Genomic DNA, 26,943 nt, shown 5'->3' on the forward strand with positions numbered 1-26,943 from the left:
TCTCTCTCAGTGTGTGTGTCTCTCTCAGTGTGTCTGTGTCTCTCAGTGTGTATGTGTCTCTGTGTGTTGTGTGTTTCCTCTTTCACAGTGTGTGCCTCTGTCAGTTGTGTGTGTTTCACTCTGGTGTGTCTCTGTGTGACTCTCAGTGTCTGTTCTTGCGTCTCCCAGTGTGTCTCTCTCTCAATGCATGTGTGTCTGTCTCATTGTGTGTCTGCCTCAGTGTTGTGTGTCTATTTTTAGTGTCTGTGTGTGTCTCTCAGTATGTGTGTCTCTCCCTCCCAGGTGTGTAGGTGGGTCTCTCTCTCTCAGTGTTTGTGTGTCTCTCTTAGTGTGGGAGTTTGTGTCTTGCTGTCTGTGTGTATGTTTCTCTCCCTCAATGTCTGTGTGTGTCTCACTCTCCAGAGTGTGTTTGTCTTCCTGGATGTAGGTGTCTCTATCAGTGTGTGCGTCACTCTCAATTTGTGTGTCTCTGTCTGTGTCTCTCAGTGTGTTTTTGTCTCTCTCAAAGTGTGTGTGTCCCTTTCAGTGTGAGTGTTTCTGGTTCTTAGCGTGTGTGTGTCTCTCAATATCTGTGTCTCTCTCTCACTGTGTATGTCTCTTTCAGTGTGTGTGTGTTTTTCTCTCTCGCACTGTGTGCGTGGCTAACTCTCAGTGTGTGTATATCTTTCAGTGTGTGTGTGTCTGTGTGTGTGTGTGTGTGCTTCTGTGTGTCTCCACAGTGTCTCTGTTCGTGAGTCTCCCATTATGTCTCTCCCTCTAATGTGTGTGTCGGTCTCACTGTGTGTCTGCCTCGGTCTTGTGTTTCTTCCTAGTGTTTGTGTGAGTCTCTCAGTGTGTGTGACTCTCAGTGTGTTTGTGTCTCTCAGTCAGTGTTTAAGTCTCTCTTTGTGTGTGTGTCTCTGTGTGTGTTTCTCTCTCTCAGTGTGGATGTCTCTCTCTCACTCAATGTGTGTGTGTATCTCTCTCTGTATGTGTATGTCTCTAAGTGTATGTGTGTCTCTCTCAGCATGTGCGTCAGTCTCAATTTGTGTGTGTCTGTGTGTCTCTCAGAATGTGTGTCTTCAGTGTGTTTGTGTGTCCCTCTCAGTGTGTATGTCCTGTTTAGTGTGAGTGTTTCTGGTTCTTAGCGTATGTTTGTTTCTCTCTCTCTCTGTGTATGTCTCTCAAAGTGTGTGTGTCTCCCTGTGAATGTGTGTGTCTCTCTCTTGTGTGTGACTCTCAGTGTGGTTTTGTCCCACTCAGTGTGTGTGACTCTCACAGTGTGTGTGTCTCGCTCTCTGACGGTGTGGGCCTCAGTGAGTGTCTGTGGGCATGTTCTCTCAATGTGTGTGTGTCTGTTTCTCAGTGTGTGTCTGTGTCTGTGTGTGTGTGTCTCTCTCTGTATGTGTATGTGTTTCAGTGTGTGTCTCTCAGTGTGCGTGTCTCTATGTTGTCTCTCTGTTTTTGTGTCTCTCTCTTAGTGTTTAAGTCTTTCTCTGTGTGTGTTTCTCTCTCTCCGTGTGGATGTCTCTCTATTTCTCGGTGTGTGTGTGTCTCTCTGTATGTATATGTCTCTAAGTGTGTGTGTGTGTGTCTCAGTGTGTGTCTCACAATGTCTCTGTCTCTCTCTCACTGTGTATGTCTATCTCAGTGTGTGTGTCTCTCTGCGTGTTTGAGGTTTTCTGTCTCTCTCCATGTGCATGAATAACTCTCAGTGTGTGTGTGTCTCTTTCAGGGTGTGTGTCTCTGTGTGTGTGTCTCTGTGTGACTCCCACAGTGTCTCTGTTCCTGTGTCTCCCATTATGTCTCTCAATGTGTGTGTGTCTGGCTCACTGTGTGTCTGCCTCAGTGTTGTGTGTCTGTTTTTAGTGTTTGTGTGAGTCTTCAAGTGTGTCTGTATCTCAGTGTGTGTGTCTTTCTCTCTGTAAGTCTATGTCTCTAAGTGTGTGTGTGGGTGTCACAGTGTGTGTCTCACAATGTTTGTGCCTCTCACTCAGTGCGTATGTCTCTCTCAATGTGTGGGTCTCTCAGTGCATGTTTCTCCTTCTCAGGGTGGATGTCTGCCTCATTGTGTGTGTCTCTCTCAGTGTGTTTGTGTCTCTGTATGTGTGTGTCTCCACAGTGTCTCTGTTCGTGTGTTTCCCATTATGTCTCTCCCTCTATGTGTGTGTGTGTCTGTTTTATTGTGTTGCTGCCTCAGCATTGTGTGTCTCTTTTTAGTGTCTGTGTGAGTCTCTCAGTGTGTGTGACTCTCTCAGTCTGTGTCTTGCTCTCTGAGTGTGTGTGACTCTTTGGGTCCCTGTGTGTGTGGTTCTCTCAGTGTGTGTCTGTGTCTCTGTGTGTCTCTCTCTGTATGCATATGTGTTTCAGTGTGTGTCTCTCAGTGTGCATGTCTATATATTGTCTCTCTGTTTTTTGGTCTCTCTCTCAGTGTTTAAATCTTTCTCCATGTGTGTTTCTCTCTCTCAGTGTGGCTATCTATTTCTCAGATTGTGTGTGTCTCTCTCTGTATGTATATGTCTCTAGGTGTGTGCATGTGTCTCTGTGTGTGTGTCTCACAATATATGTGTCCATCTCTCACTGTGTATGTCTCTCTCAGTGTGCGTGGATAACTCTCAGTGTGAGTGTGTGTGTCTCTTTCAGGGTGTGTATCTCTGTGTGACTCCACAGGGTCTCTGTTTGTGTGTCTCCAATTGTGCCTCTCAATGTGTGTGTGTCTGTCTCACTGTGTGTCTGCCTCAGTGTTGTGTGTCTGTCTCTAGTGTTTGTGTGAGTCACTCAGTGTGTCTGTCTCTCTGTGTGTTTGGGTCTCCCATTGTCTGTGAGTCTCTCTCTATATGTATATGTCTCTAGGTGTGTGTATGTGTCTCTGTGTGTGTGTCTCACAATGTATGTGTCCCTCTCTCACTGTGTATGTCTCTCTCAGTGTGTGTGGATAACTCTCAGTGTGAGTGTGTGTCTCTTTCAGGGTGTGTATCTCTGTGTGACTCCACAGTGTCTCTGTTTGTGTGTCTCCCATTGTGTCTCTCAATGTATGTGTGTCTGTCTCACTGTGTGTCTGCCTCAGTGTTGTGTGTCTGTCTCTAGTGTTTGTGTGAGTGTCTCACTGTGTCTGTCTCTCCGTGTGTTTGTGTCTCTCTTTGTCTGTGAGTCTTTCTCTCTGTATGTCTAGGTCTCTAAGTGTGTGTGGGGGTGTTAGTGTGTGTCTCACAATGTTTGTGCCTCTCACTCAGTGCGTATGTCTTTATCAGTGTGTGTTTCTCCTCAGTGTTCATGTCTGTCTCATTGTGTGTGTCTCTCAGTGTGTGTGTGTCTTTAGTGAGTTGTGTTTGTCTCTGTCTCTCAGTGTGCATGGATAACTCTCAGTGTGAGTGTGTGTGTCTCTTTCAGAGTGTGTGTCTCTGTGTGTGTGTCTCTGTGTGACTCCCACAGTGTCTCTGTACCTTTGTCTCCCATTGTGTCTCAATGCGTGTGTGTCTCTCTCACTGTGTGTCTGCCTCAGTGTTGTGCGTCTGTTTCTAGTGTTTGTGTGAGTCTCTCAGTGTGTCTGTCTCTCAGTGTGTGAGACACTCTCTCTCTGTATGTCTATGTCTCTAAGTGTGTGTGTGGGTGTCACAGTGTGTGTCTCGCAGTGTTTGTGCCTCTCAGTCTGTATGTCTCTGTGTGTGTGTGTGTGTCTCTTAGTGTGTATTTCTCTTTGTCAGTGCGGATGTCTGTCTCATTGTATGTGTCTCTCTCAGTATGCCTGTGTCTCTATATATTGTGTGTTCTCTCTTTCACATTGTGTGTCTCTCTCAGTGCTTGTGTGTTTGTCTCTCTCTCAGTGTGCATAGCTAACTCTCAGTACGTGTGTGTCTCTTTCCGTGTATGTGCATGTCTCTCTGTGTCAGTCTATGTGTCACTCTCACAGGGTCTCTGTTCGTGTGTCTCTCGGTGTGTCTGTCTCTTAATGTGGGTGTCTTTCTCATTGTGTGTCTACCTCAGTGTTGTGTGTCTATTTCTAGTGTCTGTGAGTATCTCAGGATGTTTGTGTCTCTATCACAGTGTGTGTGACTATCAGTGTGTTTGTGTGTCTCTCTGTGTATGTCTCTCTCAGTGGATGTGTCTCTCAGTGTGTGTTTCTGCCTCTCAGTGTGGATCACTCTCTCTTTCTCTCAGTGTGAGTGGGTCTCTCTCTGTATGTCTATGTTTCTATGTGTGTGTGTGTCTCAGTGTGTTTGTCTCACAATGTTTGTGTCTCTCAGTGTGTGTGTTTCTCAGTTTGTTTTCCTCCTTCTCAGTGAGGATGTCTGTCTCTCTCAGTGTGTGTGTGTCTCTCTCAGTGTGTGTGTGTGTCTCTCAGTGTGTATGTGTCTCTGTGTGTTGTGTGTTCCCTCTTTCACAGTGTGTGTCTCTGTCAGTGTGTGTTTGTTTCTCTCTGTGTGTGTCTACGTGTGACTCTCAGTGTCTCTGTTCTTGTGTCTCCCGGTGTCTCTCTCTCAATGTGTGTGTGTCTGTCTCATTGTGTCTCTGCCTCAGTGTTGTGTGTCTATATTTAATCTCTGTGTGTGTCTCTCAGTATGTGTGTCTCTCCCTCCCAGGTGTGTAGGTGGGTCTCTCTCTCAGTGTTTGTGTGTCTCTCTTAGTGTGGAAGTTTGTGTCTTGCTGTCTGTGTGTATGTTTCTCTCGCTCAATGTGTGTGTGTCTCGCTCTCAGGAGTGTGTTTGTCTTCCTGGATGTGCGTGTCTCTGTCAGCATGTGCGTCACTCTCCATTTGTGTGTCTCTGTCTGTGTCTCTCAGTATGTGTGTCTCTCAGTGTGTTTTTGTCTCTCTCTCAGTGTGTGTGTCCCTTTCAGTGTGAGTGTTTCTGGTTCTTAGCATGTGTGTGTCTCTCAATATCTGTGTCTCTCTCTCACTGTGTATGTCTCTCTCAGTGTGTGTGTGTTTTTCTCTCTCTCACTGTGTGCGTGGCTAACTCTCAGTGTGTGTGTATGTTGCAGTGTATGTGTGTCTCTGTCTGTGTGTGTGTGTGTCTGTGTGTGTGTGTCTGTGTGTGTGTGTCTGTGTGTGTGTGTCTCCACAGTGTCTCTGTTCATGTGTCTCCCATTATGTCTCTCCCTCTAAGTGTGTGTGTCAGCCTCACTGTGTGTCTGCCTCAGTGTTGTGTGTCTCTTTTTAGTGTCTGTGAGAGTCTCTCAGTGTGTGACTCTCAGTGTGTTTGTGTCTCTCAGTCAGTGTTTAAGTCTCTCTTTGTGTGTGTGTCTCTGTGTGTGTTTCTCTCTCTCAGTGTGGATGTCTCTCTCTCACTCAATGTGTGTGTGTATCTCTCTCTGTAAGTGTATGTCTCTAAGTGTATGTGTGTCTCTCTCAGTGTGTGTGTCAGTCTCAATTTGTGTGTCTGTGTGTCTCTCAGAATGTGTGTCTCTCAGTGTGTGTGTGTTTGTCTCTCTCTCTCAGTGTGCGTGCATAACTCTCAGTGTGTGTGTGTGTCTCTTCCAGGGTGTGTGTCTCTGTGTGTGTGTGTGACCCTGTGTGACTCCCACAGTGTCTCTGTTCCTTTGTCTCCCATTATGTCTCTGAATGTGTGTGTATCTGTCTCACTGTGTCTGCCTCAGTGTTGTGTGTCTGTTTCTAGTGTTTGTGTGAGTCTCTCCGTGTGTCTGTCTCTCTGTGTGTTTGTGTCTCTCAGTGTCTGTGAGTCTCTCTCTCAGTATGTCTATGACTCTAAGTGTGTGTAGGGCTGTCACAGTGTGTGTCTCACACTGTTTGTGCCTCTCACTCAGTGTGTGTGTCTCTGTGTGTGTTTGTGTGTCTCTCAGTGTGTGTTTCTCCTTCTCAGTGTGGATGTCTGTCTCATTGTGTGTGTCTCTCTCAGTGTGCCTGTGTCTCTGTATATTGTGTGTTCTCTCTTTCACAGTGTGTGTCTCTCTCCGCACTTGTGTGTTTGTCTCTCTTTCAGTGTGCATGGCTAACTCTCAGTACATGTGTGTTGCTTTCCGTGTATCTGTGTCTCTCTCTGTGTCAGTCTATGTGTGACTCTCACAGTGTCCCTGTTCATGTGTCTCTCGGTGTGTCTGTCTCTTAATGTGGGTGTCTTTCTCATTGTGTTACTGCCTCAGTGTTGTGTGTCTCTTTCTAGTGTTCGGGTGTATCTCAGGAAGTTTTTGTCTCTCTCACCATGTGTGTGACTATCTGTGTGTTCATGTGTCTCTCTATCTGTGTATGTCTCTCTAAGTGGATGTGTCTCTCAGTGTGTGTTTCTGTCTCTCAGTGCGGATCACTCTCTCTTTTTCTCTGTTTGTGGGTCTTTCTCTGTATGTCTATGTCTGTCTGTGTGTGTGTGTCTCAGTGTGTGTGTCTCACAATTTTTGTGTCTCTCTCTCAGAGTGTATGTCTTTCTCAGTGTGTGTGTTTCTCAGTTGGTTTTCCTCCTTCTCAGTGCAGATATCTGTCTCTCTCAGTGTGTGTGTGTCTCTGTGTGTTGTGTGTTCCCTCTTTCACAGTGTGTGTCTCTGTCAGTGTGTGTGTGTTTCTCTCTGTGTCAGTCTTTGTGTGACTCTCACAGTGTGTCTGTTCATGTGTCTCTCGGTGTGTCTGTCTTTTAATGTGGGTGTCTTTCTCACTGTGAGTCTACCTCAGTGTTGTGTGTCTATTACTAGTGTCTGTGTGTATCTCAGGATTTTTGTGTCTCTCTCACAGTGTGTGTGACTATCATTGTGTTTGTGTGTCTCTCTGTGTATGTCTCTCTCAGTGGGTGTGTCTCTCAGTGTGTGTTTCTGTCTCTCAGTGTGGATCACTCTCTCTTTCTCTCAGTGTGTGTGGGTCTCCCTCTCTGTATGTCTATGTCTCTATGTGTGTGTGTGTCTCAGTGTGTTTGTCTCACAATGTTTGTGTCTCTCTCTCAGTGTGTATGTCTCTCTCAGTATGTGTGTTTCTCGGTGTGTTTTCCTCCTTCTCAGTGCAGATGTCTACCTCTCTCAGGGTGTGTGTCTCTTTCAGTGTGTGTGTGTCTCTCTCAGTGTGTGTGTGTCTCTGTGTGTTGTGTGTTCCCTCTTTCACAGTGTGTGACTCTGTCAGTGTGTGTGTGTTTCTCTCTGTGTGTGTCTCTGTGTGACTCTCAGTGTCTCTGTTCTTGTGTCTCCCAGTGTGTCTCTCTCTCTCAATGTGTGTGTGTCTGTCTCATTGTGTGTCTGCCTCAGTGTTGTGTATCTATCTTTAGTGTCTGTGTGTGTGTCTCAGTATGTGTGTCTCTCCCTCCCAAGTGTGCAGGCGGGTCTCTCTCTCAGTGTGTTTGTGTCTCTCTTAGTGTGGGAGTTTGTGTCTTGCTGTCTGTGTGTATGTTTCTCTCCCTCAATGTGTGTGTGTGTGTCTCGCTCTCAGGAGTGTGTTTGTCTTCCTGGATGTGTGTGTCTCTGTCAGCGTGTGCGTCACTCTCAGTTTGTGTGTCTCTGTCTGTGTCTCTCAGTGTGTTTTTGTCTCTCTCTCAGTGTGTGTGTCCCTTTCAGTGTGAGTGTTTCTGGTTCTTAGCATGTGTGTGTCTCTCAATATCTCTGTCTCTCTCTCACTGTGTATGTCTCTCTCAGTGTGTGTGTGTTTTTCTCTCTCTCACTGTGTGCGTGGCTACCTCTCAGTGTGTGTGTATCTTTCAGTGTGTGTGTGTCTATGTCTTGTGTGTCTGTGTGTCTCCACAGTGTCTCTGTTCGTGTGTGTCCCATTATGTCTCTCCCTCTAAGTTTGTGTGTCAGTCTCACTGTGTGTCTGCCTCACTGTGTGTCTGCTCAGTGTTGCGTTTCTCTGTTTAGTGTTTGTGTGAGTCTCTCAGTGTGTCTGTATCTCAGTGTGTATGAGTCTCTCTCTCTGTATGTCTATGTCTCTAAGTGTGTGTCTGGGTGTCACAGTGTGTCTCACAATGTTTGTGCCTCTCAGTGCATATGTCTCTCTCAGTGTGTGGGTCTCTCAGTGCATGTTTCTCCTTCTCAGTGTGGATGTCTGTCTCATTGTGTGTGTCTCTCTCAGTGTATGTGTGTCTATATGTGTGTTTGTCTCTGTGTGTCTCCACAGTGTCTCTGTTCATGTGTCTCCCATTATGTCTCTCCATCTATGTGTGTGTGTCTGTCTCATTGTGTTTCTGTTTCAGTGTTGTGTGTCTCTTTTTAGTGTCTGTGTGAGTCTCTCAGTGTGTGTGACTCTATTGTGTTTGTGTCTCTCTCTCAGTGTGTGTGACTCAGTCTATGTGTCTTGCTCTCTGACTGTGTGTGACTCTGTGGGTCCCTGCGTGTGTTTCTCTCTCAGTGTGTGTCTGTGTCTCTGTGTGTGTCTGTCTCTCTCTGTATGCATATGTGTTTCAGTGTGTGTCTCTCAGTATGTTTGTCTCCATGTTGTCAATGTATTTTTGTGTCTCTCTCTCAGTGTGAATGTCTATTTCTCAGACTGTGTGTGTCTTTCTCTCTATGTATATGTCTGTAGGTGTGTGTCTCACAATGTCTGTGTGTCGCTCTCACTGTGTATGTCTCTCTCAGTGCGTGTGTCTCTCAGTGTGTGTGTGTCTCTCTCTCAGTGTGCGTTGATAACTCTCAGTGTGTGTGCCTCTGTGTGTGTGTGTGTGTGTGTGTCTCTGTGTGACTCCCACAGTGAGTCTCTTCGTGTGTCTCCCATTGTGTCTACTGTGTGTCTGCCTCAATGTTGTGTTTCTGTTTCTAATGTTTGTGTGAGTCTCTCAGTGTTTCTGTCTCTCTGTGTGTGTGAGTCTCTCTCTGTATGTCTATGTCTCTAAGTGTGTGTGTGGGTGTCACAGTATGTCTCTCACTGTTTGTGCCTCTCTCTCACTGTGTATGTCTCTCTCAGTGTGTGTCTCTCAGTGTGTGTTTCTCCTTCTCAGTGTGGATGTCTGTCTCATTGTGTGTCTCTCTCAGTGTGCCTGTGTCTCTGTATAGTGTGTTCTCTCTTTCACAGTGTGTGTCTCTCACATGTGTGTCTCTCTCAGTGCTTTTGTGTTTGTCTCTCTCTCAGTGTGCATGGCTAACTCTCATACCATATGTGTCTCTTTCAGTGTATGTGTGTCTCTCTCTGTGTCAGTCTATGTGTGACTCTCACAGTGTGTCTGTTCATGTGTCTCTCGGTGTGTCTGTCTCTTAATATGTGTGTCTTTCTCACTGTGAGTCTACCTCAATGTTGTGTGTCTATTTCTAGTGTCTGTTTGTATCTCAGGATGTTTGTGTCTCTCTCACAGTGTGGGTGACTATCAGTGTGTTTGTGTGTCTATATGTGTATATCTCTCTCAGTGGGTGTGTCTCTCAGTGTGTGTTTCTGTCTCTCAGTGTGGGTCACTCTCTGTTTCTCTCAGTGTGTGTGGGTCTCTCTCTCTCTGTATGTCTATGTCTCTATGTGTGTGTCTCAGTGTGTGTGTCTCACAATGTTTGTATCTCTCTCTCAGTGTGCATGTCTCTCTCAGTGTGTGTGTTTCTCAGTGTGTTTTCCTCCTTCTCAGTGCAGATGTCTGTCTCTCTCAGTGTGTGTGTGTCTCTAAGTGTGTTTGTGTCTCTGTGTGTTGTGTGTTCCCTCTCTCACAGTGTGTGTCTCTGTCAGCGTGTGTATGTTTCTCTGTGTGTGTGTCTCTTTGTGACTCTGTGTCTCTGTTCTTGTGTCTCCTGGTATGTCTCTCTCTCAACGTGTGTGTGTCTGTCTCATTGTGTCTCTGCCTCAGTGTTGTGTGTCTATTTTTAGTGTCTGTGTGGGTGTCTCAGTATGTGTGTCTCTCCCTCCCAGGTGTGTAGGTGGGTCTCTCTCTCAGTGTTTGTGTGTCTCTCTTAGTGTGGGAGTTTGTATCTCGCTCTCTGTGTGTATGTTTCTCTCCCTCAAATGTGTGTGTGTGTGTCTCGCTCTCAGGAGTGTGTTTGTCTTCCTGGATGTGCGTGTCTCTGTCAGTGTGTGTGTCACTCTCAATTTGTGTGTCTCTATCTGTGTCTCTCAGTATGTGTGTCTCTCAGTGTGTTTTTGTCTCTCTCTCAGTGTGTGTGTCCCTTTCAGTGTGAGTGTTTCTGGTTCTTAGCGTGTGTGTGTCTCTCAATATATGTGTCTCTCTCTCACTGTGTATGTCTCTCTCAGTGTGTGTGTGTTTTTCTCTCTCTCACTGTGTGCGTGGCTAACTCTCAGTGTGTGTGTATCTTTCAGTGTGTGTGTGTGTCTGTATGTGTCCCCACAGTGTCTCTGTTTGTGTGTCTCCCATTATGTCTCTCCAAGTGTGTGTGTCGGTCTCGCTGTGTGTCTGACTCAGTGTTGTGTGTCTCTTTTTAGTGTCTGTGTGAATCTCTCAGTGTGTGTGACTCTCAGTGTGTTTGTGTCTCTCAGTCAGTGTTTAAGTCTCTCTTTGTGTGTGTGTCTCTGTGTGTGTTTCTCTCTCTCAGTGTGGATGTCTCTTTCTCACTCAGTGTGTGTGTGTATCTCTCCCTGATGTGTATGTCTCTAAGTGTATGTGTGTCTCTCTCAGCGTGTGTGTCAGTCTCAATTTGTGTGCCTCTGTGTGTCTCTCAGAATGTGTGTCTCTCAGTGTGTTTGTGTGTCTCTCTCAGTGTGTGTGTCTTGTTTAGTGTGAGTGTTTCTGGTTCTTAGCGTGTGTGTGTGTCTCTCTTTGTGTATGTCTCTCAATGTGTGTGTGTCTCCCTGTGAATGTGTGTGTCTCTCTCTTGTGTGTGACTCTCAGTGTGGTTTTGTCTCACTCTCAATGTGTGTGACTCTCACAGTGTGTGTGTCTTGCTCTCTGATGGTGTGGGTCTTGGTAAGTGTCTGTGGGCATGTTCTCTCAGTGTGTGTGTGTCTGTTTCTCAGTGTGTGTGTGTGTCTCTCTCTCTATGTGTTTCAGTGTGTTTCTCTCAGTGTGCATATCTCTATGTTGTCTCTCTGTTTTTGTGTCTCTCTCTCAGTGTTTCAGTCTTTCTCTGTGTGTGTTTCTCTCTCAGTGTGGATGTCTCTCTATCTCTCAGTGTGTGCATGTGTCTCTCTGTATGTATATGTCTCTAAGTGTGTGTGTGTGTCTCATTGTGTGTCTCACAATGTCTTTGTCTCTCTCTCACTGTGTATGTCTCTCTCAGTGTGTGTCTCTCAGTGTGTGTTTCTCCTTCTCAGTGTGGATGTCTGTCTCATTGTATGTGTCTCTCAGTGTGCCTGTGTCTCTGTATATTGTTCATTCTCTCTTTCACAGTGTGTGTCTCTCTCGTGTGTGTCTCTCTCAGTGCTTGTGTGTTTGTCTCTCTCTCTTAGTGTGCATGGCTAACTCTCAGTATGTGCAGGTCTTTTTCCTTGTGTGTATGTCTGTCATTGTGTGTGTCTATGTGTGACTCTCACAGTGTCTCTGTTCATGTGTCTTCTGGTGTGTCTCTCTTAATGTGTGTGTCTGTCTCATTTTGTGTCTGCCTCAGTGTTTTGTGTCTGCTTTTAGTGTTTGTGTGTATTTTAGTATATTTGTTTCTCTCACTGTGTGTGTGACTATCAGTGTGTTTGTGTCTGTCTCTCACTTTGTATGTTTCTCTTATTGGGTGTGTGTCTTAGTATGTGTTTATCTCTCAGTGTGGATCTCTCTCTTTCTCTCAGTCCACGTGGGTCTCTCTCTCCATATGTCAGTCTTTATGTGTGTTTGTCTCAGTGTGTGTGTCTCACAATGTTTGTGTCTCTCTCTCAGTGTGTATGTCTCTCTCAGTTTGTGTGTTTCTCAGTGTGTTTTTATCCTTCTCCCTTTGGATGTCTCTTGTGTGTGTGTGTGTCTCTCTCTCTGTATGTATATGTATCTAAGTATGTGTGTGTGTCTCAGTGTGTGTGTCTCACAATATTTGTTTCTCTATTGCAGTGTGTGTCTCTCTCAGTGTTTGTGTTTTTCAGAGTGTGTTTATCCTTCTCAGTGTGGATGTCTCTATCTCAGAATGTGTGTGTGTCTCTCTCTGTAGGTGTGTGTCTCTCTCTGTAGGTGTGTGTCTCTCTCTGTATATGTGTATGTCTCTAAGTGTGTGTGTGTCTCAGTGTGTGTGTCTCACAATGTTTGTGTCTCTCTCTGTGTGTATGCCTCACTCAGTGTGTGTTTCTCAGTGTGTGTTTCTCCTTCTCAGTGTGGATGTCTGTCCTTCTCATTGTGTGTGTGTCTGTCTCATTGTGTGTCTGCCTCAGTGTTGTGGGTCTCTTTCATAGTGTCTGCGTGTTTCTCTCAGTATGTGTGTCTGTCCCTGTATGTTCTGTATATGTCTTTCTAAGTATGTGTATGTCTCTAGGTGTATGTGTGTATCTCAGTGTGTGTCTCTCTCAGTATGTGTGTCTCTCTTTCTCTGTGTGTCTCTGTGTGACTTTCACAGTTTCTCTGTTCGTGTGTCTCCCGGTGTGTCTCTCTCTCTCAGTGTGTGTTTATCTCAGTGTGTTTTTTCTCTGTCTCAGTGTGTCACTCTCAGTGTGTCTGTGTCTCCCTCTCAGTGTGTGTGACTCTCTCAGTATGTGTGTGTTGCTCTCTGTGTGTGTCTCTGTGGGTCTCTTTGGATCTCTCTCTGTGTGTGTGTGGTGTGTCTCTCTCTGTATGTGTATGTCTATAAATGTGTGTGTGTCTCACAATGTTTGTGTCTGTCTCAGTGTGTATATCTCTCTCAGTGTGTTTGTCTCTCAGTGTGTGTTTCTCCTTCTCAGTGTGGATGTCTATCTCAGTGTGTGTGTGTCTCTTTCAGTGTGTGTGTGTCTCTGTATGTTGTGCATTAACTATTTCACGGTGTGTGTCTCTCTCATGTGTATGTCTCTCTCAGTGTGTGTGTGTCTCTCAGTGTGTGTGTCTCTGTTTGACTCTCACAGTGTCCCTGTTCATGTGTCTCCTGGTGTGTCTCTCTCTCAATGTGTTTGTGTCTGTCTCAGTGTCTGTGTCTATTTCAGTGTGAGTGTTTCTGGTTCTTAGCATATGTGTGTGTCTCTCTCTGTATGTGTATGTCTCTCAGTGTGTGTGTGTCTTACCGTATATGTGTGTCTCTCTCTCTTGTGTGTGTATCTCTCAGTGCATATGTCTCTGTGTGTCTCTCAGCGTGTGTAACTCTCAATGTGTTTGTGTCTCTCTCTCAGTGTGTGTGACACTCTCAGTGTGTGTGTCTCACAATGTCTGGGTCTCTCTCTCACTGTATATGTCTCTCTCAGTATGTGTGTCTCAGTGTGTGTGTGTGTCTCTTTCAGGGTGTGTGTCTATGTGTGTCTCTGTGTGAGTGTGTCTCCCATTGTGTTTCTCAATGTGTGTGTTTCTGTCTCACTGTGTCTGCCTCAGAGTTGTGTGTCTGTTTTTACTGTTTGTGTGAGTCTCTCAGTGTGTTTGTGTCTCTCAGTGTGTGTGAGTCTCTCTCTCTGTATATCTGTGTCTCTAAGTTTGTGTGTGGGTGTCGCAGTGTGTGTCTCACAATGTTTGTGCCTCTCACTCAGTGTGTATGTCTCTCTCAGTATGTGTGTCTCTCAGTGCGTGTTTCTCCTTTTCAGTGTGGATGTCTGTCTCATTGTGTATGTCTTAGTGTGTGTATGTGTCTGTTTCTCAGTGTGTATCTGTGTCTCTCTGTGTGTGTGTCTATCTCTGTATGTGTATGTGTCTCAGTGTGTGTGTGTGTCTCACTGTGCATGTCTCTATGTGTCTTTGTATTTCCTCTCTGTGTTTGTGTCTCTCTGTCAGTGTTTAAGTCTCTCTTTGTATGTGTGTCTCTGTGTGTGTGTTTCTCTCTCTCAGTGTGGATGTCTCTCTCTCTCAGTGTGAGGGTTCTCAGTGTGTGTCTCTTGTGTCTCTGTGTTGCCTCTCTGTGTTTTTGTCTCTCAGTCTGTGTTTAAGTCTCTCTTTTTGTGTGTGTCCATGTGTGTGTTTCTCTCTCTCATTGGGGATGTCTCTCTCTCTCTCTCTGTGGTGTGTCTCTCTCTCTATGTGTATGTCTCTAAGTGTGTGTTTCCCATTGTGTGTGTCTCACAATGTTTGTGTGTCTCTCTCAGTGTCTGTGTATTTCTCAGTGTGTGTGTCTCTCAGTGTGTGATTTTCTTTCTCAGTATGGATATCTCTCCCTCAGTGTGTGAGTGTGTTTCTCTCTGTATGTATATGTTTCTAAGTGTGTGTGTGTGTCTCAATGTGTGTGTCTCAGAATATTTGTGTCTCTCTTGCAGTGTGTATGTCTCTCTCAGTGTGTGCATCTCTCAGTGTGTGTTTCTCCTTCTCAGTGTGGATGTCTGTCTTTCTCAGTGTTGTGTCTCTCTCAGTGTGTGTGTGTCTCTGTATGTTATATGTTAACTATTTCACAGTGTGTGTCTCTCTCATATATATGTCTCTTTCAGTATGTGTGTGTCTCTGTGTATGTGTCTCTGTGTGACTTTCACAGTGTCCCTGTTCATCTGGCTCCCAGTGTGTCTCTCTCTCAATGTGTTTGTGTCTGTCTCAGTGTCTGTGTCTATTTCAGTGTGAGTTTTTCTGGTTCTTAGCATATGTGTGTCTCTCTCTGTATGTGTCTGTGTGTCTCTCTCTGTATGTGTCTATGTGTGTGTGTCTCACTGTGTATGTGTGTGTCTCTCTCTTGTGTGTGTTTATGTCTGTGTGTCTCTGTGTGTCACTCAGTGTGTGTGACTCTCTCAGTGTGTATGCGTTGCTCTCTGTGTGTGTCTCTGTGGGTCTTTTTGTGTGTGTCTCTCTCAGTCTGTGTATGTGTCTGTTTCTCAGTGTGTGTCTGTGTCTCTCTCTGTGTGTGTCTCTCTGTATGTTTATGTGTCTCAGTGTGTGGGTTCTCAGTGTGTCTCTATGTGTCTCTGTGTTGCCTCTCTGTGTTTTTGTCTCTCAGTCAGTGTTTAAGTCTCTCTTTTTGTTTGTGTTTGTGTGTGTGTTTCTCTCTCTCATTGGGGATGTCTCTCTCTCTCTCTCAGTGTGTGGTGTGTCTCTCTCTGTATGTGCATGTTTCTAAGTATGTGTTTCCCATTGTGTGTGTCTCACAGTGTTTGTGTGTCTCTCTCAATGTGTATGTATTTCTCAGTGTGTGATTCTCTTTCTCAGTGTGGATGTCTCTCTCTCCCTCAGTGTGTGTGTGTGTCTCTCTCTGTATGTATATGTCTCTAAGTGTGTGTGTGTCTCAGTGTGTGTGTCTCAGAATATTTGTGTCTCTCTTGCAGTGTGTATGTCTCTCTCAGTGTTTGTGTTTCTCAGAGTGTGTTTCTCCTTCTCAGTGTGGATGTCTCTGTCTCAGAGTGTGTGTCTGTCTCTCTCTGTATGTGTATGTCTCTAAGTGTGTGTGTGTGTCCCAGTGTGTGTGTCTCACAATATTTGTGTCTCTCTCTCAGTGTGTATGCCTCACTCAGTGTGTGTTTCTCAGTGTGTGTTTCTCCTCAGTGTGAATGTCTGTCTCTCTCATTGTGTGTGTGTCTGTATCATTGTGTGTCTGCCTCAGTGTTGTTAGTCTCTTTCTTAGTGCCTGTGTGTTTCTCTCAGTATGTGTGTCTGTCCCTGCAAGTTTTGTATGTGTCTTTCTAAGTATGTGTATGTCTCTATGTGTGTGTGTGTCTCAGTGCATGTCTCTGTCAGTGTGTATGTGTCTCTGTGTGACTCTCACAGTGTCTCTGTTCGTGTGTCTCCCAGTGTGTCTTTTTCTCAGTGTGTGTGTATCTCCGTGTGTTTGTTTTCCTGTCTCAGTGCGTGTGACTCTCAGTGTGTTTGTGTCTCTCTCTGTGTGTGACTCTCTCAGTATGTGTGTGTTGCTCTCTGACTGTGTGTGTCTCTGTGGGTCTCTTTGGGTCTCTCTCTCTCTCAGTGTGTGGTGTTTCTCTGTATGTGTATATCTCTAAGTATGTGTGTGTCTCATTGTGTGTGTCTCACAATGTTTATGTGTCTCTCTCAGTGTGTATGTCTCTCTCAGTGTGTGTCTCTCAGTGTGGGTTTCTCCTCAGTGTGAATGTCTGTCTTTCTCAGTGTGTGTATGTCTCTCTCAGTGTGTGTGTGTCTCTCTCAGTGTGTGTGTGTCTCTCAGTGTGTGTTTCTCCTCAGTGTGAATGTCTGTCTCTCTCAGTGTGTATGTCTCTCTCAGTGTGTGTCTCTCAGTGTGTGTTTCTCCTCAGTGTGAATGTCTGTTTTTCTCAGTGTGTGTATGTCTCTCTCAGTGTGTGTTTCTCCTCAGTGTGAATGTCTGTCTTTCTCAGTGTGTGTATGTCTCTCTCAGTGTGTGTGTGTCTCTCTGTGTGTGTCTCTGTCTGACTCTCACAGTGTCTCTGTTCATGTGTCCCCGTTATGTCTCTCTCTCAATGCGTGTGTGTTTGACTCATTTTGTTTGCCTCAGTGTTGTGTGTCTTTTTAGTGTCTCTCTATTTTTGTGTGTCTCTCCATATGTGTCTCTCCCTCCCAGTTGTGTGTGTGTGTGTTTCTCTCTCAGTGTTTGTGTGTCTCTCTCAGTGTGGGAGTGTGTGTCTCACTCTCAGGAGTGTGTTTCTCTTCCTGGAAGTGGGTGTCTCTCTTAGCATGTGTGTCACTCTCAAATTGTGTGTCTCTCAGTATGTGTGTCTCTCAGTGTGTTTTTATCTCTCTCTCAGCATGTGTGACTCTCTCAGTGTGTGTGTCTCTCTCTCTGAGTGTGTGTTTCTCTGTGCATCTCTGTGTGTGTGGCTCTCTCATTGTGTGTGTGTCTGTTTCTCTGTGTGTGTCTGTGTCTGTGTGTGTGTGTCTCACTCTCTGTATGTGTCTCAGTGTGTGGCTTTCAGTGTGAATGTCTCTATTTGTCTCTGTGTTGTCTCTCGGTATTTGTGTCTCTCTGTCAGTGTTTATGTCTCTCTCTCTCTGTGTCTCTCTGTTTGTGTCTCACTATCAGTGTGTATGTCTCAGTGTGCGTTTCTCCTTCTCAATGTGGATGTCTCTATGTGTCTCTGTGTTGCCTCTATGTGTTTGTCTCTCTCTTTCAGTGTTTAAGTCTCTTTTTGCATGTCTCTGTGTGTGTTTCTCTCTCTCAGTGTGTATGTCTCTCTCTCTCAGTGTGTGTGTGTGTCTCTCTCTGTATGTGTATGTCTCTAAGTGTGTGTGTCTCAGTGTGTGTGTCTTACAATGTTTGTGTGTCTTTCTCAGTGTGTATGTCTCTCTCAGTGTGTGTGTGTCTCTGTATGATGTTTGTCCACTCTTTCACAGTGTTTGTCTCTCTCATGTGTGTTTCTATCTCAGTGTGTTTGTGTCTCTGTGTGTGTGTGTCACTGTGACTCCATAATGTCTCTGTTCTGTGTCTCACATTGTGTCTCTCTCTCGATGTGTGTGTGTCTGTCTCATCATGTGTCTTCCTCAGTGTTGTGTGTCAGTTTTTAGTAGTAGTCTCTAGTAGTCTCTCAGTGTGTGTGCCCCTCAGTAGGTTTGTGTGTCTCTCTCAATGTGTGTGACTCTCAGTCTGTTGGTGTCTCTCTCTCAGTGTGTGTATATCAATGTGTTTGTTTCTCTGTCTCAGGGTGTGGGACTCTCATTGTGTTTGTGTCTCTCTCAGTGTGTTTTTATTTCAGTGTGCATTTCTCCTTCTCTGTGTGGGTGTCTGTCTCAGTGTATGTGTCTCTCTCAGTGTTTTTGTCTCTCTGTTTGTTGTGTGTTCACTCTTTCACAGTGTGTCTCTCTCGTGTGTGTGTCTCTCTCAGTGAGTGTGTGTGTTTGTCTCTATCTCTCAGTGTGTGTGGCTATCATTGTGTGTCTGTCTCTATCAGTGTGTGTGTATCTTTCAGTGTGTGTGTATCTGTGTGTGTGTGTCCCTGTGTGTCTACACAGTGTCTCTGTTCGTGTGTCTCCCATTGTGTCTCTCCCTCTATGTGTGTGTCTGTCTCACTGTGTGTCTGCCTCAGTGTTGTGTGTCTCTTTTTAGTGTCTGTGTGAGTTTCTCAGTGTGTGTGACTCTCAGTGTGTTTGTGTCTCTCTCTTAGTGTGTGTTACTCTCTCAGTTTTGTGTCTTGCTCTCTGAGTATGTGTGTCTCTGTGGATCTCTTTGTGTATCTCTCTCTCTCAGTGTGTGTGTGTGTCTGTTTCTCAGTGTGTATCTGTGTCTCTGTGTGTGTGTCTCTCTCTGTGCGTGTCTCTATGTGTCTTTGTGTTGCCCCTCTGTGTTTGTGCCTCTCTGTCAGTGTTTAAGTCTCTCCTTGTGTGTGTGTCTCTGTGTGTGTGTTTCTCTCTCTCAGAGTGGATGTCTCTCTTTCAGTGTGTGGTGTGTCTCTCTCAGTGTGTGTGTGTCTCATTGTGTGTTTCTCACAATGTTTTTGTATTTCTCTCAGAGTGTATGTCTCTCTCAATGTGTGTGTCTCTCAGTGTGTGTTTCTCCTTCTCAGTGTGGATATCTGTCTTTCTCAGTATGTGTGTGTCTCTCTCAGTGTGTGTGTCTCTGTATGTTTTGTGTTAACTCTTTCACAGTGTGTATCTCTCTCATTATTGTGTCTCTCTCAGTGTGTGTGTGTCTCTGTGTGTGTGTGTCTCTGTGTGACTCTCACAGTGTCTCTGTTTGTGTGTCTCTGGTTGTGTCTCTCTCTCAGTGTGTGTGTCTGTCTCATTTGTGTCTGCCTCAGTGTTTTGTGTCTATTTTTAGTGTCTCTCTATATTTTGTGTCTCTCAGTATATGTGTCTCTCCCTCCCAGTTGTGTCTGTGTGTCTCTTTCTCAGTGTTTGTGTGTCTCTCTCAGTGTGGGAGTGTGTGTCTCACTCTGTGTGTGTGTTTCTCTCCCTCAATGTGTGTGTGTGTCTTGCTGTCAAGAGTGTGTTTGTCTTCCTGGATGTGGGTGTCTCTCTTAGCATGTGTGTCACTCTCAAATTGTGTGTCTCTGTGTGTGTCTCTCTGTATGTGTGTCTCTCAGTGTGTTTTTGTCTCTCTCTCAGTGTGTGTGACTTTCTCAGTGTGTGTGTCTCGCTCTCTGAGTGTGTGTTTCTCTGTGCATCTGTGTGTGTTTGTGTCTCTCATTGTGTGTGTGTCTGTGTCTCTGTGTGTGTCTGTGTCTCTGTGTGTGTGTCTCACTCTCTGTATGTGTATGTGTCTCAGTGTGTGGTTTTCAGTGTGCATGTCTCTATTTGTCTCTGTGTTGTCTCTCGGTGTTTGAGTCTCTTTGTGTTTATGTCTCTCTCTCTCTGTGTCACTCTGTGTTTGTGTCTCACTCTCTGTGGATGTCTCAGTGTGTGTTTCTCCTTCTCAGTGTGGATGTCTCTCTGTGTCTCTGTGTTGCCTCTATGTTTTTGTCTCTCTCAGTGTTTAAGTCTCTCTTTGTGTGTGTCTCTTTGTGTGTGTTTCTTTCTCTCAGTGTGGATGTATCTATCTCTCTCAGTGTGTGTGTGTGTGTGTCTCTCTCTGTATGTGTATGTCTCTAAGTGTGTATGTGTCTCAGTGTGTCTCACAATATTTGTGTCTGTCTCTCAGTGTGTATGTCTCTCTCAGTGTGTGTTTCTCCTTTCAGTGTGGATGTCTCTCTCTCTCTCTCAGTGTATGTGTGTGTCTCTCTCTGTATGTGTATGTCTATAAGTGTGTGTGTGTGTGTGTGTCTGTATGTGCCTCACAATGTTTGTGTGTCTCTATCAGTGTTCATGTCTCTCTCAGTGTGTGTGTGTCTCTGTATGATGTTTGTCCACTCTTTCACGGTGTGTTTCTCTCATGTCTGTGTCTCTCTCGGTGTGTGTGTCTCTCTCTCTGTGTCTCTGTGTGACTCCACAGTGTCTCTGTTTGTGTGTCTCCTATTGTGTCTATCTCTCAATGTGTGTGTGTCTGTGTCTGCCTCAGTGTTGTGTTGGATTTTAGTGTCTAGGAGTCTTTCAGTGCGTGTGTCCCTCAGTGTGTTTGTGTCTCTCTCTCAGTGTGTGTGACTCTCAGTGTGTTTGTGTCTCTCAGTGTGTGTGATGCTCTCAGTGTGTGTGTGCTGCTCTCTGACTGTGTGTCTCTGTGTGTCTCTTTGTGTATCTCTCTCAGTGTGTGTGTGTGTCTGTTTCTCAGTGTGTATCTGTGTCTCTCTGTGTGTGTGTCTCTCTCTGTATGTGTGTCTCAGTGTGTGTGTCTCTCACTGTGCATGTCTCTATGTGTCTTTGTGTTGCCCCTCTGTGTTTGTGTCTCTCTGTCAGCTTTTAAATCTCTCTTTGTGTGTGTGTCTATGTGTGTGTGTTTCTCTCCCTCGGTGTGAATGTCTCTCTCTCTCTCAGTGTGTGGTGTGTCTCTCTCTGTATGTGTGACTCTCAGTGTGTTTGTGTCTCTCAGTGTGTGTGATGCTCTCAGTGTGTGTGTGCTGCTCTCTGACTGTGTGTCTCTGTGTGTCTCTTTGTGTATCTCTCTCAGTGTGTGTGTGTGTCTGTTTCTCAGTGTGTATCTGTGTCTCTGTGTGTGTGTGTCTCTCACTGTGCATGTCTCTATGTGTCTTTGTGTTGCCCCTCTGTGTTTGTGTCTCTCTGTCAGCTTTTAAATCTCTCTTTGTGTGTGTGTCTATGTGTGTGTGTTTCTCTCCCTCAGTGTGAATGTCTCTCTCTCTCTCAGTGTGTGGTGTGTCTCTCTCTGTATGTGTATGTCTCTAAGTGTGTGTGTGTCTCATTGTGTGTCTCACAATGTTTGTGTCTCTCTCTCAGTTTGTATGTCTCTCTCACTGTGTGTGTATCTCAGTGTGTATTTCTCCTTCTCAGTGTGGATGTCTTTCTCAGTGTGTGTGTGTTTCTGTCAGTGTGTGTGTATGTCTCTGTATGTTGTGTGTTAACTCTTTCACAGTGTGTGTCTCTCTCATGTGTGTTTCTCTCTCAGTGTGTGTGTCTCTCTGTGTGTCTCTGTGTGACTCTCACAGTGTCTCTGTTGGTGTCTCCCGTTGTGTCTCTCTCAATGTGTGTGTGTCTGTCTCATTTTGTCTCTGCCTCAGTGTTTTGTGTCTATTTTTAGTGTCTGTCTATTTTTGTGTGTGTCTCTCAGTATGTGTGTCCCTCCCTCCCAGTTGTGTGTATGTCTCTGTGTGTTTGTGTGTCTCTCTCAGTGTTGGAGTGTGTGTCTCGCTCTCTGTATGTATGTTTCTCTCCCTCAATGTGTGTGTGTTGCTCTCAAGAGTGTGTTTCTCTTCCTGGATGTGGGTGTCTCTCTTAACATGTGTGTCACTCTCAAATTGTGTGTCTCTGTGTGTGTCTCTCAGTGTTTTTGTGTCTCTCTCTGTGCATGTGAGTCTCTCCTTGTGTGTGTGTCTCTCTCAGAGTGTGTTTTTCTCTGTGCGTCTCTGTGTGTGTGTCTCTCTCATTGGGTATGTGTCTGTTTCTCTGTGTGTGTCTGTGTCTCTGTGTGTGTGTCTCACTCTCTGTATGTGTATGTGTCTCAGTGTGTGTGGCTTTCAGTGTGCATGTCTCTATGTGTCTCTGGCCCTGAGTTCCCTACTTTTTCTCATTTTACCTTCATGCCACCAAGGTATTGTTCTCAATGGAGCTGTGTTATTTCAGGGTGCAAAGTAAGCAATCCTTGGTTTTAGGCTTTCATTGTATTTTATGAAAACCACGTTTTTCCAAAGCCAGTACTTCATAACCCACTTAAGTAAGCAGCTAACAGTTCTTCTTTCACTATTCATTCTTAAGTATTAGCATATAGCATAGTCAAAATCTCCTTTCCCTTCAAGGGTGAGTGGCACTGTAAGATTGTCTTGTCACTCTGCTGACTCCGCTGAAGACAGCCTTAGGGTCCATTATGGCTGCCAGCAAGAGGGAAGATTTGCTTCTCCTACCAGTTTGATAAGAATTTCCTAACCAAATTCAGCCGTATATCTGACCTATGTTTGTTTAAAAGGCCTTCCTATGAATTTGCTTGAAGATTAAGCAATTTTGCAAAGCACAGCTTAACTGTCTATTAAAGACTTAAAAGGTGAGGTTGAAGATCTGATCACAATGTGTTGACAAAGAAGCTGAATTAAGTTGCTGTGGTAGAACCAGAATTATGGCTGATAGATTATACCAGGACATATAGTAAACTTTACCCATACAGTATAATCTTGGAAGGCTTATCACCCTTTGAAAACACTTCCCATGTAATTCAACATATCAAAAGAAACTAATTCAATAATCCTCCTTCAGATGCCTTAAGGGCTCCCTAAAGAACCTTAAAGTCAGCTGGAAGTCAAAAGAAATTTAATTAAAATTTGACATTTGGGAAGTTTGTCAAAAAGTCTCAAAACACTTGGTCAAATAAGATCATTGTTCACTGTAAGACAATGCAAATATAATCTAAAAGTTAAATAAATTATGGCCTAAGATCTGGCACTCAAAAAATACTTAAATAAATGGATGACTGAAGGATAAATGCAGTGAAATTAGTTAATACTGCAATCACCTATGTCTTCACTAGCAATCTTGTAAAGTAATTGAGCCCAGATTCCTCCAAGTTGCTCCTCCCAAGTGGATCTTTGCTTAGTGGTTGAAAGTTTTGGAGGAAATCTGAAATGCTCATGACTATAGGTTCAAAGGAACCTCCTCTGAAAATACATGTTGGTATTATCTCATCTTAGGAGATTAAATCTCCTTTAAGCAATAGCATTTTACTCTAGTGCTGGCTGCACAGAAACTTTCCAGCAGTATAAGTTTCTTAAGCAGTGCTTATTCTGGCAACAAAGGAGAACTCTTTAATTGGCAGATCATAGGCAACTATTTTCTGACAAGGAGGAACATGTCAAAACTTTATGTCAGGAGGATACTACTGAACTATAATGCTGAAGCTGATCTCTTTGGGAAATATATTTCAGCCATTGAATGACTGCCTTTTTAAAGCAAAACAAAAACAGAAACTAAAAGAAAAAAAAAAACAGCATCTTGCATCAAGTCTGCAAGTCCAAACATCCCATGCTGTTAGTCACTGCAAGATTAATTCCAGGCCCAATGCTTGCTTTTTTTCTATTATAAATTTTATACATGCAGAAAATTTGAAAGAAGAAAGCAAAATCATTCTCCATTCAAAGAGAGTAAGCATTAAAATCTGAAGAATTTCCCTCTTGTCATTTTTCTATGAATATTTTAGTATAATTATGTTTGTGTATTATATGTAAAGAGTTTACATTCTGAGTCTTTACAGTTTAATGTGATAACATAGCAGTTTTACATGTGTTTTTGCAAATTATTCACAGATATTAGTGAGATCCATTTACCAAAGTTTAATCTAATCTCACCCTGACCGTGCATAAAACTCCTTTTTTTTTTTTTTTTACTTAAAACATATATCCTACTTCCCTACTATATACTGATAATGTTTTCCTTTATTCTTAGTAGCTTTAATTACATACTTAGATGCAAATCCTCAACTCTTTTTTTTAAATTTTATTTTATTTTTAAACTTTACATAATTGTATTAGTTTTGCCAAATATCAAAATGAATCTGCCACCTTAATTTTTAGTGAAAACTAAGATGCAAGTAATTGTGAACTGTTTGTCATACCAGTATTTTCTGATTGGAAACTTATGCTTTAGTTTTCCTCTCCTAATAAGGCAGAGGTTGGTAAACTTAGATTTGTCCAGCAACGAATGTTCCAATATTTTATCCTATTTGAAGTGTGACCCAAATAGTCAATGAATTCTTGCCTTTTAACTTGGATCACTTTCAAGTTACCAAAATCTGGAGAAAGCTATTTTAGGTAGACTTAATATTTCATCATATAACATTATTGATATGTTCTTGCTGACACATTTGCAACAGATATAAGGTCTTATTTGATCTCTAAAAAACCTAGGTACAACAGTTGCATTACATTTAGAAAACCAACAAACTTAAGCTAGCTTCAATACCAGATATCAATTCAGTACTGAATATTTCCCAGATCAAGAGGTTTGACATTCATTTTGGTCAATTTTCTAAATAATAGGAAGTAATATTAGGAAAAAATATTTCATAAAGCCAAATTTTTTCCAACTGCATATGCAGAAAGAACCAGTGTGAGAATTTCAGACGTTTCATCTTAACTAATTTTTTCCTTCACCATAGTCTAGAGAAGATAGTGGCCAGGCAGTATTAAAAGAAAAGTCATCTTACTCATACTCTAGAGTGACTATAGGATGGAACAAAGCTCTTATTATCACAGCTGCTGCTGCTGCTGTTGCTGCTGTCGCTTCAGTCATGTCCAACTCTGTGCGACCCTATAGACGGCAGCCCAACAGACTCCCCTGTCCCTGGCATTCTCCAGGCAAGAACACTGGAGTGGGTTGCTATTTCCTTCTCCAATGCATGAAAGAGAAAAGTGAAAGTGAAGTTGTTCAGTCGTGTCTGACAGGTATTATCAAATACAGAACAAATAAATGTAATGCAAAACAAGCTTGAGTGACTTACCCTAGGTGACACCAAATCTGGACAATAGTTCTGGACATCTCTCGGCTCCAAACAGCTTCTTGCATTGGGGGGTGGGGAGCAGCTGGCGCCTGTCAGGAAGATTCCCTCCTAGTTACACAGAGCAAAATAAACTTAGGCAGGTCTGCTAGAAACTTGGGAAGTGGATGCCTCTGGTCAAAGTCAGTTTGCCACAGGCACAGATTTACTGTTGAGCTTGCCATGAATTGAGAAAGAAGGGGAGAGCCTCAGGAATCAGGCTCCATGACTTCATATGACACTACAAAGCTATGGTCATCAAACAGGCATGGTATTGGCAGGAAAACAGACACATAGACCAGTGGAACAGAAGAGGGAGCCTAGAAACAGAGCCAGGTGCATATGGTCAATTCATCTATGTCATAGGAGACAAGGGTACATGACAGGGAAAAGACAGCCTGTTCACCAGGTGCTGTTGGAGAAACTGAACAGCTACATGCAAAAGGATCAAACTGGACCATTTTCTTACACAAAAAATGGATTAAATGTATAGCCTGAAACCATAAAACTCCTAGAAGGAAACACAAGCCATAAGCTCTTTGACATTGAGAATGACAGTGATATTTCTGAATAGAGGCCAAAAGCAAAAGCAATGAATCAGAAGTCCAAAGGAGGTAATGTACAAGATAGGAAATACAATCACATTGTAATAAGTCTGTATGGTTGCAGGAGGTAACTAGATTTGTCATGGCAATCATGGAGTAATGTATAAAACAGAATTACTAAGTCCTGCACCTGAAATGAATATAATACTGTGTGTCACATATAATTCAATAAAGGTTATTTAATAGCACAAGTGTGCATGTGCTTATGTGTGTGTGTATGTGTGTGTATGTGTACCAAATGTGGGAACCATAGTGTCTGCTTGTGTGCTTTCTTGGGCTTCTAAACTAATACCAAGTGGGCTTTCACAGACTCTGAAACATGCAGAGACCAGACACTGTATGCAGAGTACATCTGGCGAAATGTTGGGCTAGATGAAGCACAAGCTAGAATCAAAATTGCTGGGAGAAATATCAACCACCTCAGATACGCAAATGACACCACCCTTAAGGCAGAAAACGAAGAGGAACTGAGGAGCCTCTTCATGAAAGTGAAAGAGGAGAGTGAAAAAGCTGGCTTAAAACTCAACACTCAGAAAACAAAGATCATTTGTTGGCAGGAAAGAGGAGCATTGTGCTAAGTGGGATCATTCCAGGAATCGAAGAAAGAGCTATAATCATCATTTTTATTTTTCTCTTTGGAGTTGTTAATTATTCACCATCTACAAGACAACTTCAGCTTACTCTACTATGATTCCAACTGAGAACAGCCAAGTAGCAATGCCTCATTAAGAATGTTGTGACTTTTTTTCTGCCTGGGTAGACACACTTCTCCAGCTTGCTGAACCTGAGTACCAGCCCAAGAGCTCTTGCCTCTGAAAGGCAGATTACTGCCCTGCTCGCACCCATGCTGGCTCTCACTCTGTAGGGAGCAGGCCCTACTTCTACAGGGAAGAAAGAGAAGAGAAAATGGATCCTTAGAGAGGCTAAGTAACATGCTCAAACTCATGACACAGTGGATGGAGAAGTCTTGAGGCTACTGTAAAAATAAGACTGAAAACCAGAAGCAGGAGGCTTAAGTCCAAATCCTGAGAACACCAGAGGACTCCGGACTCCAGGGAACATTAATCGACAGGAGCTCATCAAATGCCTCCATACCTACACTGAAACCAAGCACTACCCAAGACCCAACAAGTTCCAGAGCAAGACATACCATGCAAATTCTCCAGCAACACAGTAACACAACCCTGAGCTTCAATATACAGCATGCCCAAAGTCACTCCAAACCCATTGACATCTCATAACTCATTACTGGACACTTCATTGCACTCCAGAGAGAAGAAATCCAGCTGCACTCACCAGAATACTGACACAGGCTTCCCTAACCAGGAAACCTTGACAAGCCACCTGTACAACCCCACCCACAGTGAGGAAACTCCACAATAAAGAGAACTCCACAAACTTCCAGAATACAGAAAGGCCACCCCAAACACAGCAATATAAACAGGATGAAGATACAGAGGATTACCCATCAGGTAAAGGAACAGGATGAATGCCCACCAAACCAAACAAAAGAGGAAGAGATAGGGAATCTACCGGATAAAGAATTCTGACTAATGATAGTGAAAATGATCCAAAGTCTTGAAACCAAAATACAATCACAGATAAATAGCCTGGAGACAAGGATTGAGAAGATGCAAGAAAGGTTTAACAAGGACCTAGAAGAAATAAAAAACAGTCAGTATATAATGAATAATGCAATAAATGAGATCAAAAACACTCTGGAGGGAACAAATAGTAGAATAATGGAGGCAGAAGACAGGATTAGTGAAGTAGAAGATAGAATAGCAGAAATAAATGAATCAGAGAGGAAAAAGGAAAAATTAATTAAAAGAAATGAGGAAAATCTGAGAGACCTCCATGACAGCGTTAAATGCCCCAACATTCAAATCATAAGAGTCCCAGAAGAAGAAGACAAAAAGAAAGACCATGAGAAAATACTTGAGGGGATAATAGTTGAAAACTTCCCTAAAATGGGGAATGAAATAATCACCCAAGTCCAAGAAACCCAGAGAGTTCCAAAAAGGATAAACCCAAGGCGAAACACCCCAAGATACATATTAATCAAATTAACAAAGGTCAAACACAAATA

The 26,943-nt window shown here is 43.7% G+C and overlaps 1 long non-coding RNA gene across 1 annotated transcript in view; it reads right to left on the reverse strand.

The window, feature by feature from the left end:
* LOC139181149 (uncharacterized) overlaps positions 1-26,943 on the reverse strand; it is a 52,889-nt gene that overhangs the window by 13,732 nt on the left and 12,214 nt on the right. The window contains exon 2 of the long non-coding RNA XR_011565241.1: positions 24,214-24,321. This is a non-coding gene — a long non-coding RNA (uncharacterized lncRNA). The remainder of the gene's footprint in view (positions 1-24,213; positions 24,322-26,943) is intronic.

The sequence above is a fragment of the Bos indicus genome, chromosome X, assembly GCF_029378745.1.
Source record: "Bos indicus isolate NIAB-ARS_2022 breed Sahiwal x Tharparkar chromosome X, NIAB-ARS_B.indTharparkar_mat_pri_1.0, whole genome shotgun sequence".
NCBI lineage: Eukaryota > Metazoa > Chordata > Mammalia > Artiodactyla > Bovidae > Bos > Bos indicus.